Source organism: Triturus cristatus, chromosome 5_1 (assembly GCF_964204655.1).
Source record: "Triturus cristatus chromosome 5_1, aTriCri1.1, whole genome shotgun sequence".
NCBI classification, from domain to species: Eukaryota; Metazoa; Chordata; class Amphibia; order Caudata; family Salamandridae; genus Triturus; species Triturus cristatus.
In genome coordinates, this window is record NC_140587.1 from 213,135,293 (window position 1) to 213,149,750 (window position 14,458).

Genomic DNA, 14,458 nt, shown 5'->3' on the forward strand with positions numbered 1-14,458 from the left:
AAAGGGTAACTCCTGTGCTTACAGGGGCTACAAGGCGAGGCAGCAGAACTGCTGGGGAAAGAGGTGCGGTGAACGAACACATTACTTTCCACCTCTACTACAGGGGCCGAGGCAAAGGGAGGGCACACAAAGGTGCAGCCACCTTCCTCTGCACCTTTGTGTGCCCTCCCTTTGCCTCAGCCCCTGTAGTAGAGGTGGAAAGTAATGTGTTCGTTCACCGCACCTCTTTCTCCAGCAGTTCTGCTGCCTCGCCTTGTAGCCCCTGCAAGCACGCACTCACACACGTGCATCTTGCCCCCTCCCTTCCATTCCGGTGCCAGCCTCTGAGCCAACCCACTCAAATCCTATTCAAATGCTTTGAAATTATAAGCTTTTAACATTTCCCCACAGGTACCAACCTATGTAGGAGGCTGTAATATTATTACATATTATGTGGCAATCCTAAAATCATGCAAACTCATGGGCAATTAGGACACCCTGACATTTCGAGGTAGCATTTGATAGAGCAGATGAATTACATTAAAATTGACAACTGTCTGCTTTGAAAAGCATTGAATCCTGGTAGAGTTCTGATGAACAATGGTATATACTAAAATCAGGCCACACCCGGTAATCAGGGAAAAGTATAGGATGTAATGTGATGTTATATGTTAGGTCGATTTGTTTGATGCAGCTTAGCACCCATGAGCGTGTCCAGGCACTGGAGCAGGAATATAGGCAGACAGTGGTCCTAGCTGAACAGCCGGGTCTACATGTAGTGAAAATTGAGAAGTGGAGTAGCAATTAAGAGGTGCTGAGGAAGTTCGTTCAATGTCTTGGTGGCGATGAAGGAGAAGGCTGCCCTTCTGACTTGTTTCTACAGAAGCTGGGGACTCATGCAAGGGAAAGAGAGGTGCAGCGTAGCTGTCTGGAAGGTTGGTATAGTTGAAGTTGGCCGTTGAGAAATGCTAGTCCGGTGATAAGGAGGGATTTGTGTGCGTGGATGAGCATCTGGCATTTGCAACATTTCTGTATGGGTAGCCAATGTAGTTCAGTGACGTGGGGAGTGATGTGATCACTTATGGGGACGTCTAGGATGAGTCTGGTGGCGGTGTTTTGGATGGTCTGGAGTCTTTGCAAGAACTGGTTGGAGATGCAAACATAGACGGCATAGCCATAGACGAGTCTACTGGTCAGTCTACTGGTTATGAAGGCCTGGGTGACACTGCATCTTGTGTGCTTGGGGAGCCATTTGAAAATCTTGCAAAGCATTCTGAGGATTTAAGCAGTCAGATGCAATCACAGATTGACCTGTTTGTTCATCGTGAGTTTGTCGTCAAGGTTTCTGGTATGGTCTGTGGGCGTGGAACCTAAGTCGGTTAGCAACCAGGAGGAGTCCCAAGGGGAGCTCTTGTTTCCCAAAATCAGGTACTTCGTTTTGTCAGTGTTGAGTTTAAGGCAGATCTCTCGCATTCACTTCGCCACGTTGGACATGCAGGAGGCAAAACTGGTCCTGGTGGTGTTGTTCATGTCTGTGAGGGAGGTAATGAGTTAAGCGTCATTGGCGCAGGAGACAATGTTGATGCCGTGAGCTCTTATGATGTGGGCGAGGGGTGCCATGTACATGTTAAAAAGGGTTGGACTGAGGGAGGAGGCCTGGGGACTCCGCAGACAAGCTTCTTGTGTTCGGAGGTGAAAGTGGAGAGTTTGATTTGATGAGTCCTGTTTGAAGGAAAGATGCAATCCAAGGACGGGCCTTGAATTCCTGAGTCCTGGAGTCTGGCATGAGGGTGCCGTGGGAGATGGTGTTGAAGACCGCCATGGGGATGAGCAGGATGAGAGCGGCGAGTTCCCCTCTGTCCATGATGGATCGGATGTCATTTGTTGCTTCCAGGAGGACGGTTTCTATGCTGTGGTTGCAGCAGAACCCTGACTGAGTGGAATCATGGAGGTGCTGCTGTTCAAGAAGGGCTGAGAGTTGCTCGTTGAAGTCTTTCTCCAGGACTTTGGCCGGGTAAAGGTAGGAGACAAATGAGTCTGTAGTTGCTGAGATCTTTTGGGTTGACCAAGGGTTTCTTCAGGAGAGCTGTGACTTATGCATGATTCCAGCTACCTAGGAACAACTACTGTAAAGTGAATAAGATTGGCTTTATTGTGCTACTGCATGCAAATAAGGGGTATGCACAAATGTATACAGACTACTTGTGCCATGCCTTTGTGTAACATCCCTGTTTCTGTACCTCATTTCCCTATGCTACTTTTGCACCAAAAGATGGGACCAGAGACTTAGGAGGAGATAACAAATTACTTATCTTTGGTAATGATCTTTCTGTTTTATACAGTAACTGCACTTTCCTCACTTTGTGAATACTCCCTAGGTGTGAGGCTAGATCCAGAAACTACAAAGCAGTTCGTACCCCAGCATGCAGGTAAGTGGTGCTGGGTGGTTCTGTGCCAATGTTTTAGACATGATGAGTAGAGCTGCATAGAATGCACTACATATGCACCCTGATGTCAGTTGCTTTTTCAAGCAGTCAACGCACTCAGACACAGAACATATTGGCAGATTGGTATGACCAGTGTGCAATTTGCGAGTCGCAAAAGCAAATGTACAACAGTGTCAGACACTGTTAGCGATTCCCAATAGGGTTGCAAAAAGCAAGGCTCATTAATATTAATGAGCCACTCGCAATTTGCAACCCCATTGGGAAAGGCTGGCCCTCCCAGGGATGGTGGCCCGCTGGGCTCAGCAGACCTCCAAGTCTGGGACTGCTTTTAAATAAAGCAGTTTTTAAAAAAATGCAGCCTGTTTTCCTTAAGGGAAACGGGATGCATTAAAAAAAAAATGAAATGTTTTCATTTCATATTTTAAGGGGACCACTGCCTGCTCTTAAAAAATATTTTCCGGGGGGCGTGGCTAGCAGCCAACAAAAATGGCCGCAGCCTGAGCGAGCTCCGCGACCGGTGGTGCCAAACCCACATAATCCCGACACGTATCCGGCGGCTACGAGGCAATAAAGTGTAGCCGAGGGTCCTCGAGATCCTACAGAAACCTCCGAACCAAGTGCGGAACCCACAGGTGCCTTCATTCCGCTGCGGCACCATGAGACGTAGCTGCGGCCTACACCCTACACACAAACCGGGGCTATAGTTATAATACGCCTGACGGCAGCTCTGGAAAGAGCGAGCCTGCAACGGAGGCCCGAGAGAGGGAGAGGTGTGAATTCCCACGAATTGGATAGCGATCGGACCCCCCCGTGGCGCACTGACAACAGGCGAAGTGCTGCGACTACAAAGGCAGAGGCTGCTAAAGTGCTTTAGCTGATCCACCTCGGGCTCAGAGGCGGTGAAGACACCCCAGACGCCATCTTCTGCATCAGACTAGACTGGGCCCCCAACAGCTCCGATCGATGGACTGCACAACTGCCGTGGACCTTGGGACCCCTCTGAGACACACTAAAATCAGGTGAGGCGTCGAGACCAAGGAAACAAAACTCTGCGCACGCACACGGGAGGGCCTGCCACACACTATTTTCCATACCAGAAAAGTCCGGTCCAATACCACCAAGGACGACGGACGGTAGGATCTAAGTGGCACCCAGCAAGTAATAAAAGTAGTGCGACGACCCTGCACACCTGGTTCTGGCGGCAGTGGTGATACCAGCAGCATTACAGACGAGGTCCTCACTGCGCTGCCATTCTACATGTGGCACCCAGCAGTCGGCTCATTCCAACAAGGCAAACAAGGACAAGGCGATGAGCTGACCTGAGCTGAGAACTTGCATCGCTGGCATACTCGACCCACTAAAGAAAGAGGAAAAGGCAGTGGCCAAGATACCTCGTCAGCGCAATACCCCCATCCACAGAGTCCACACCACCCCAGCTACAGAAGCAGTTCCTTGGTGACAGCCGGGTAGACTCTGCGACAGATCACACTACAACAAAGGGAGATGCAGGAAAACCGGGAGGCCGAACGTGGAAGGAATTACCGTGGTCAGGCGACGGCGAATACTGTGCTCCCCCCCCATCAGCGTATCCTTGTGAGGACCAGGGAGTGCACAGAAACATGGGTGGACGTGGCCAACGCACAAACCAGATGATCAAGTTAGACAAATATGCCTTCAACAAGGAGCAATTGGACAAATCAGACCCTCCCCCTCTGGGACCCGCAGATGACCCACTAAAGGAAAAAACAAAGGAGATTACGTTACAAGACATAATGGCTACTCTACAACAAGTGCAAAAGTCAGTTGGCACGATCTCCACGGACATAACGTTTCTACGTGCTGATTTTCCAAAATGAACTCTAGAATATCGAAAGTCGAGACCACTACAGCAGGCCTATCTACGGACACAGCAGCTTTACAAAAGCAAGTACAACAATTAGAACACCTGACCAAACAGCTGGCCACGAAGCTTGGTGACCAGGAGGGGCGCTCACGGCGCAATAACATCCACCTAGTGGGAGTGCCAGAAAGCATCAGGGGGCTTGCGCTAGATCTTTTCGTTGAAGACCTCGTTAAAACACAGTTACAGCCTCGAGGTTTGTCCAGTTTCTTCTCGTTAGAACGAGCCCAACGAGTCCCAGGGGGAAGACCCAAGCCTGGTGCCCCCCCAGGCCTATACTGGCACGCATTTTCAACTACCGTGACAGAGACACAATCCTACAAACAGCACGTGTCGCCCCTCCGCTACGGATAGAAAATACTAATGTCCATGTATCCAGATTACACGGCGACAGTAACTAACCAGCGTAGAAGCTTCCTAGAAGTAAAAAGAGAACTGCGCAATTGAGAACTGAAATATGCTATGCTATTTCCTGCAAAGCTTAGGGTGGAGGCAGAAGGGAAAAGTTGGTTCTTCTCGACCCCAGAAGAAGCTCAAAACTGGCTGGAGGGCTGGAGACCGGCCTCGGGCCCGAACAGGCAAGATCGCAGACGGCAGCCCGGCAGGAGAACTCACTGCCCAGCACACAACAGATCGCAGATACAAATTCGGACTAGATGGAATAATAACTACTGGACAAGAACAGCTGGGAGGATTCAGCATAGATAACGAAAATGAACACACATGGCTTTGCAGCAACATAGTGAAGTGACGACCTCACGAGAACGTTGATCGACTTCTCATGCACGCACTACAAGGACAATCTTTCTTGGGACTTAACTAAAATGGTGCCACAGACTGGGGACGATTCAGGGGACGGATGCCAGCCAGTCGCTAAGCAGGTCCACCCCCGACGCAACTATAAAGTTATGGGACACAAGCACTCTGCTAAGTCGGGGTGGCGGGCAGTTCTAAATCCGTTATGCAGGGAGGCAGGGAGGGGGGAACAGGGTATGTTCAAGGGATTAATGTTTGTTTTTGTTTGTAACGGTACTGAGCACCACTACAATGTACACATAGGTGTGACAGAAACTACACTGAGGGGCGGCACACAGTTAATGTCACAGGAATGGCTCAAAAAGTGCAGACTACAGCATTACTAGAGGGTCCTGCCACGGGGGAAGTGACCCAGCAAATGACATACCTTCCCCTTACAATAATCTCATGGAATGTGAATGGGCTCGGGGACAAAATAAAGAGGGGACTGGTTCTTCAATACATAAAACGTAAAAGACCCGCGATCGCTCTTATACAAGAAACACACCTAGTAGGCTCCACATGCAAAGCATTGGATAGATGGGGCTATAAGATAGCAGTGCACTCAGACTTCACCTCCGGGTCCCGGGGAGTTGTCATTTTAATTAATAAATGCTTTCCAATGGTACTGCAGGGGTCCTGGGCGGATGACCAGGGACTCTTCGTGGCCGTAACCTGTCAGTGGGAGGGACGCACTTACAATCTGGTGACCGTATACATTCCCCCAGCATTACATCACACAGCATTACCGGCATTAGGTACATTTCTCCTATCACTCCCACAAGGAGAACTCAGAGTGGGGGGGGGGGGATTTCACCACTACGCTGGACGCATCTATAGACAGACAGCCCCCCAGGGACTCTAATAGGCCCCATTGCGGATTGTCGGAATTCATTGAGGCGACAGGTCTAATAGATATTTGGCGAACCAGGCACCCGCAAAGGACGGAATATGTGTTCCTCTCGGGAGTACTTGGTAGTCTCTCCAGAATTGACTATATCCTAACATTGGCAAAAGGGTTGGAAAAAGTGAGAGAGATCACACACCTCTCAAGGGGTATATCCGACCATTCACCGTTATTAATCACCTATATGTCGCATACCCCGGGTAGACGGCGAATATTCCCACTAAACCCTGGCTACCTTAAAAATCTAAAAATTGGGAAGGGACTCCTCAAAACCACACACCAATACTTCATTGAAAATGAGCACACAGTGGCTTCCCCGGCGACCCTATGGGAAGCTTACAAAATGGTAATAAGAGGGCAGGCCATAGCCCTAATCACAAAACACAAACGGGACACACGACAACATATCGAATCTCTGGAGCAAGAAGGGCCGAGACTGACCGTACGACAGACGATGGGGAAACTATGACACATAAGCTACAATTAGCTCAACAAGAATTTAGAGCATATGCATGGGAGGAAGCAAAATTCTAAATTGGAAACACCCAAAATACAATATACGAGATAGGGGACAAAGCAGGGAAGCTCCTAGCATAGCTAGATAGAAAAGAAAAAGCGGGCAGGTGGGTGGCAGAGCTCCGGATGAAAACAGGCGAACTCTCAACGGACCTGCGACAAATAGTAAAGGCACTAGCTACACATTTCCAGCAGGTGTATACACTCCTCGCAATGGCCACAGTTGCCGAAAATATAGAATTCCTTAAAGACATACAGCTGCCATCCTTAGGTCCGGAAGAAGCCCAGGTGCTAGCAGCAGATCTGACCAGTGACGAACTTCAACGAGCGGTTGGAGCATTACACTCAGAGAAGGCACTGAGGCCCAATGGGCTGCCAGAGGAGCTCTATAAAAAAAAGCTGCAACACAACTTATGCCAGATATGCTCCGCATGTTTACCCACAGTCTACACCAAGGGGAACTGCCCAGGGACCAATGCCTGGCTACAATAGTGGCCATCCCTAAACCAGGCAAACCTCCGGAGGAATGCGAATCATATAGACCAATTTCCCTAATCAATGTGGAGGCAAAAATACTAGCCAAAGTGTTAGCCACACGACTCCAGACACACTTCCCGACCTTAATCCACCCGGACCAGTCGGGATTCATGCCAAATCGTAATACAACGCTCAACCTGCGTAGATTACATAGTGTGATGGTAAGCAAAGATACGATAGATGAAGACGCTGTAATTTTATCACTGGATACGCGCATGGCGTTCGACTTGGTAGAATGGCCTTTCCTCTTCGCGGTGCTACGGCGCCTGGGTTTTGGCCCAGAATTCTGTGCATGGGTGGAGCTACTATATATGAAACCTCTAGCTCAGGTGGTGATAAACGGTCGCATATCAACGGATTTCCCATTGGGGAGAGGGACGAGACAGGGCTGCCCCCTGTCTCCATTGCTCTTTGCACTGGTGCTAGAACCCATAGCGGCATGGATCTGACATACTCCTCTATCTGGCTTCCCCCGCACGATCCATAAATAGCCTGCTGAATATTTGCTCTCCAAATGGCCGTGCGTCAGGATACACAATAAATTGGGCAAAATCCCTTGTGTATGTGCTACACGGACCCGCACTAAAACTCCCACGACACCGCACTATACAAATTGCGATCAAAGGATTTATATATCTTGGTATATACATCACACATAACCTTACACGCTTCATTGCAGAAAATCTCACAAGGACACTGACACGGCTCCAAAACGATGTCAAATATTGGCGCTCTATGCCTTTAACACTGCTCGGAAGAGCAGCTCTTTTTAAAATGATGGCGCTTCCTCGGTTTATATACGCCCTTCAAAATACGCCGTTCTCCGTAGCACCCGCATATTTCACAGCGATTAATGCGGAAGTGACCAAATTATTATGGGATGGTCCCAGATACACACATTGCTCCACAACCAGGATTTTAAGTTCTTTGTTCAGATGACCTAACTGTGTCCCTGTAGCCAGCCCACATTCCATTGTGGTCAGCCTAAACTTGTGACTTTGTCTCAGTCCGGCGAGATCAGATATCCCTTCTTGGTGCTTTGTGCTTTTTGGAGCTTTTTCTACTTCAAACTTTCAAATTCAATATCTCTAGTTTTACTGATTACATTTTTGTTGTTTTTGTCTTGTTTTATGTATTAAAAATATCTCTATGTTTCTAAACCTGATGTGGTATCTTTTTTGTGTGGAGTTTTTACTGTTTTAAGTGTTGCACAAAAACTTTACACATTGCCTTCAAGTTAAGCCTGATTGCTCTGTGCTAAGCTACCAGAGAGTGAGCACAGTATACTGTGGGGGTTTGCTTGCGCTTTACCGTGACTAGGATTGTGGTTGCTGCTTGACCAGGGCTCACATCCCAGTCAACCAGTAACCCAATTTCTACTAGTTGTCTAATAAGTAAATTTAGTTGATGTCCCCAGTAGGCAGATTAAAATTCATAAGAGAGTGAATACCTTCGACCCAATTAATAAAAGAGGGTCAACATGTTTCTGTCCATCTCATGACTCTTATCAGGAGGTTCTGGGCATTTGTCAAGACCAGTCTATAGGTAGTTACTCTGCTAAGTGAAAACAAAATAAACAGAAAAATACATTCTTTACTTATTTCTGATGTCACAGACAAAGGCCCACAGTTGTGTGTTGTAGGTCCAATGTTGTCAGCATCTGTGGACGGAGTTGCAGATCAGAGACAAAAACACATTATTTCTCCATTTCAAACGGTATGTAATCAAACAACATTGGTTCACAAGCAGTGATAATATGCTTATCATGCAACCAGGGTGTGTTATGTCATGCACGCTGTGATCCAGCAATCCACTGAGTGAAAGTAATATATCGATGATGCAAGAGTTATGCTCATCCTCAAAATGTCGAATGTCAGACCTCAGCTGATTCCTTTGCTGGCACACACAAACAGGGTTGGAGAGTTCATGAAAAGAGGCACAATGTAAGAATGAGACACTTCTTTTTTTAAAACAAACTTTATTGAGTCATATAATTAATCTTCGCTGGTACATTTGGTATTTCTTTTGAGACAAGATTGCATATACATGAATACAGCGGTGCTAGGAGTACTGTTTACATTGGTACAATGCAGTTGTTTACATCCTGGTGTAATCATACAGTCCCATCATTTGTCTTCCAATTATTGTGTCTATGTCCGGAATAAATCTACTAGATTCAGCTGGTATACCTAGAGTTCAGTATTACTAATGCTTATTATAAAACAATCCTGGTTACCCCCCACCCCCCAAAAAGTGAACTAACTGGACAACACAAGGGGCGATATGCAAAGTTTTAAGAAAAGTATACAATTACCTGCAACTAGGAAACATTTAAGAATGAGACACTCATAATAGTTATCAGTAAAGACATACAGTTAAATAACAAAGACGGGGCCACAGGAACACACTGTATTTACACGTTTTTTTTTTAATGTTTGAAAACAATTCTGCAAAGAACCCTATGAGGAAACGAGAACATGGAATTCTGCGGAGGTCTGGTGTTTCGGCTGACCTTTGTTCATTGGGGGGTAGCCATGAGAGAAGCATCGACATTCCCATCAAGGAAATATGGGTAAAATAGTTCTAATAAGGGAGGGTGGGAGAGAATACTCATGCGGCTGTTTTTTACTGAGTATGTGACAGGTCTGATTGATGCCAAGTTGCTCAAATTGCTGTATGTCCTTTTTGATCTTGATGCCTATCTGAAAATAAAAATTTGTTTATCAAAAAAATAAGGGAAAGAGAGCTATCTCGGTCTTGAAAGAGCGAGAATCGCTTACCTCTGGCAGTCCCTGTTCTTCCACACGCGGTTCTCAGGGTGTGAGGAGACAGCGAGACTGGCAGCTCAGCCTCTTATACTCAGAAAGTTGGAGGCACTTGCGCCCACGAAGGATGGTTGCATGGCGCTGCTGGGAAATGTAGTCCTCATAATCATGCGCAGCATGTAAGCAAAGCTGTTCAAACAAGCATTTACAATGCAATAGGTCTCGCATTTACACAAGTTTAAGTGATTGGCATTGTAAATAACAATGCCATTTTATTTATCAATTTTGAAAAACAACACATGAATAAAAAGCATTGTCATTTAAAATGCCAATAGCTCAAACTCTGGCAAATGCGAGACCTATTGCATTGCAAATGCTTGGTTTTTGTTGTTGTTGTTGCCCACAATAATAATACGTATAAATTATTTAATTAGAGCACAATATAAGTCTATTGATTTAATTGCCGAAATTTCGTTTAGGGGCAAATGGTACACCCACCATCTTTGGATGGCAAATATGAACAGATTGTTTTATATCTACTTGTATAGCGCTTGATACCATTTATATGGGCTGGTAGCGCTTTCCTACTCAGTAAACGTTGATGGGAGTGACATTCATAGACATTGCTTTCCTGAAGTACCTCTTTGAAGTATCCCGAAGGCGAAAGGAAGTGCTTTATAACGGAAGCGCTTTTAGTCCACCATGACAACATTACTGCTTTCTGTGCAGGTGGCACGGATCCACCACAACAGAGGGCCGATGTCTGTGAAAGAGGGATTGTGGAGTGTGGGGGAGGGGGCCCCAGAGCACATGTCCAGTGTTGTGCTTACATGAACACAGTCAGGTCCCCGGTTTATGCAAGTCATTAGTGAAAGTAGCCTGCTTCGGGGACGAAAGAGGACACCTTCCATTGCGTATTCCTGTAAAGCCACCCCTGCACACAGAATGACACCTCTCTGGGGCCACAATATCACACACGAAGCTCGACCTACGCGGGGTGGCCAGGCATGTACCCCACCTCCGCTACCCCCATGCTCCTAAGCTTCATTCTGGGCCCGATACAACCTCCAAACTCAGAAGGGACAACATAACACACTCCAAGCCAAAGGGGCGCATTGCAACACCCCCACCCCCAGGGGCCCAAGATAACCCACTCCTGACATCTGAAGTGGGGCGGGGAGAGGGGTAAAATGAGACACACTGCCACATCCGTGAGGGGGCACTACTACCAGGCTCACGGGGCACAACAGAGCACACTCCGCAACTGAGAGGGCAGATTGTAACACAAGTCCGCCCACAGAGGCACTATATAATGTTATTACACACACACCTCTCTCAGGGCGATGCTGTGCACTGCCCAGAGGAAAGTACAACTTACCCGCGGAAGACATGATGCGATATCACCGAGGCCTCTGAGGGGTACAACACTCACAACTCAGAGCGGTGTGGTATGCATCACCCGAGGGTAACACATTACACACACACTCAGTGTACCTCTCTCTCTCTCTACCCCGCCCCCCAAACACACAAACACCTCAGAGCGGCACCGTGTACACTACACTGATGGAAGCGATGACAGAACTCACCCAGCATTGAAGGATTACACTGCACACAATACCCCGGCCTGCCACGCCCACACACACCCCTCAGGATGATATGATGCCGAATGGCTTAGGGGGGCTGATCAGAACTCTCCACACACAAAGATGCAGGGGAACATCATATAATAACCCCCCACACACAAACTCACGTAGGCTCAGTTTAACATATTCAGGGCAGAGTATATCCGCCAATCCCAGAGAGGTGAGACATATACCCACTGAAAGTGTGTCACTAGAACAACCGCGCACACCTCACAGGGACATAACGACACGCTCTCCTCAGAGGAGCAAAACATACGCGCACACAACACTCCACGGTATGGGGCTCTTCAAACTGAGCAAACACCCATCAGAGTGGCAGAAGGCGCACCCAGTGGGACACAGTGTAACACACACATATACAAACACACAGGGACACACACACACATACAAATGCACACGCATAGACACACACAAACACACTATACACCCTCACGCGCTTCTGAGCAGAACAGCATCCACGCAAAGTGCACAAAGTACAACAGACACACATCTCACAGGGAGTGTGGCTCGGCACTCTGTCTCAACGGGGCACAGTGCGCCCCCTCAGAAGTTCAAATGTAAAACTCCCCTTCGGACAGGCACTGTTGCAATTAGTATTAACTCCAGATTAACTTGATCACAGCCAACGAGAATACTATCCACCTCCAGCCCCCGTTCCGTTCCGTTCCTACACAACACGCCAACATCACACACGCTGCCCCTTGCAGCGGAATTAAACTGTAGTTGGTCGGTGCTGCTTCCTGCAAAACTGAGGCAAAATGGACCACCAGCCAATCAATCAGTGAGATAAGAAGCGCAATGCCAGATGTAACCAATGCCAAGTGACAAAACAAATAGAAACGAAATGGGTGTAGTTTCACCACTAATACTGATTACTTGACACCTCGTAGAGGCAGCGCATGTGCTGCTCTATGCAAGACCTAAAAACGTACTTATGTTCTATGTCGTTGGAAAATGTGGTTCTTGAAGCTTGGACTAAAAATATATTAAGCAGTCAAGGAGACTAAAAAAATTTACAAAGTCATACTGCAGTTTGAAATGGAATAGTTTATGGGAAAATAGAAATATAGAGCTTCCTGATGTCTGATAGAAAAAGTATACTGTAGTCTGTATAGCGTCATTATTATTTGGAGGATTGCCAAAGAAAGGCTTCCAAAGAACAGTTCAAAGGAGGGGAGGGGTTTAGTCAATACTGAGATAGTGAAGCTTAAATTCAAAGTCTCAGATGGAGTGAAACGTATCATAAGTAATGCCTGTGTACGTAATAATGAAACAATAAGACTTAATTACTACATGTTCCATAAAGACTTAAACATTGGTAGTCAAACTACACAAAGCAGAGAGGAAGTCTGTGCTCACGATAAACCCAACCACTGTATACCATCATTGAGACCAGAAAATGGTTGTGTGATCTAAAGATCAATCATTGCTCCTTCTGGAGAAGAAAATGTTCCAAATAATTCACCTATGTCAAAATATATGATTCGTCTATTACAATCCAGAAGATGTCATCTTCACTATGGTTACATTTAAAATAGTGCCTGGTATTTTTTGATTGTTTCGTCTGCAGCGTGTAGTGCTGCTATGTTCAATTATTCTCGTCCTGACCTTGCAAGTTATCATTCCAATAAAATATAGGTCCCAGGGGCATTTCATCAGATATATTACACCACTGCTGTTGCAGTTTGTATGTTCTGTATTCTCTTGTTTATGGTTTATACATTGATGACATAGGGTATCTATTTTATGTGTGGTTTTATGCATGTGTATTTACCCAAAGGGGGGGCCTTTCTGACTACGGTCTATTTTGGCACCCTTCTCCTTTGGTTGTTGGGTCCCTCTTCTTTCTTGAGAAGCAGTTTGTATGTTGTCTTAATTCCCATAATGTATTTAATCCACGATCTATTTTGGTTGTATGACTTGTGATTCGGCATATAGAGCAGGAACCACAATAGAAATGTCCATTCACTTTCGGGAAAGACCAGAGAGTGCTCTGGTTCTTACATGTGCTGATCCTAGGTCTAGTTTGTACATGTGTGTCCTTAAGATTCTTACTGTGTTTGAACTCACACATAGATTTGTCAATATCCATGGTTTCTGTATTCAGAATGTGCAAATTCGTAAGAATGATCTTCTTAACAGTAGTGATCAAACTGCTGTAAGTGTTCATGTAAACCAAACATTCTTGCGTAGGTCACTAAGGATTCTCAAGAAGATTCTCTCTGTTATTGTTGCACGTCCTCTTCAGAAAAGTTCCTCCGGATTCTCAAAAATTGCCCCACTGGTAGATTTTCCCATAGTGACTTCAGATGGAAGCTATGTTAGAGCAAAAGTTCTCCTTCATGGCAAGAGTAGCACAATCCAGGAAGAAGAAAATGGGAGATATTTCAACAAATAAGCTGTTATGTAAGAGAGTCTTTATCACCCTGAGTGTTGCATATTGAGGGATAGACATGTAAAGGGATTCAATGCCATAGCTGACCAAGTATTTCTTGTCTGTGCCAAATCCGAGATCCCTTAAGATGTTGAGAATATGTTTAGTATCCTCTAAATAAGATGGCATTTTTGTAACAATGGGTCTCAGGAAATAATCTGTAAACCTGAGAGAGGGGCTCCAATAGAGAGCCTGGACCATATACAATTGGTCTCCCAGGATGGCCGTTGAACTTTGTGTATCTTAGGAAGTATATAAAAATGCAGTGTCCTGGGGTGTACTGTCAGTAGAAGCTCAGCTTCTTTAGATGTGATCTACTCCGCATTGTTCGTTGTTTTAACCAATTGTTTGTTGTTCTGTAATCTTAGGGTTAGATATTTCTGTAAAAGTTGGTAATATCTTGTATCCGGTAGCTTTTTTAAATATTCATTGTCATATGCTTCAGTATCACAATCGCACCTCCCTTTTATGCCGGTTGGATATTGGTATTAATGTCAGAGCCAAACTGGCAGGCAATTTCCATCTCATTTCTGGA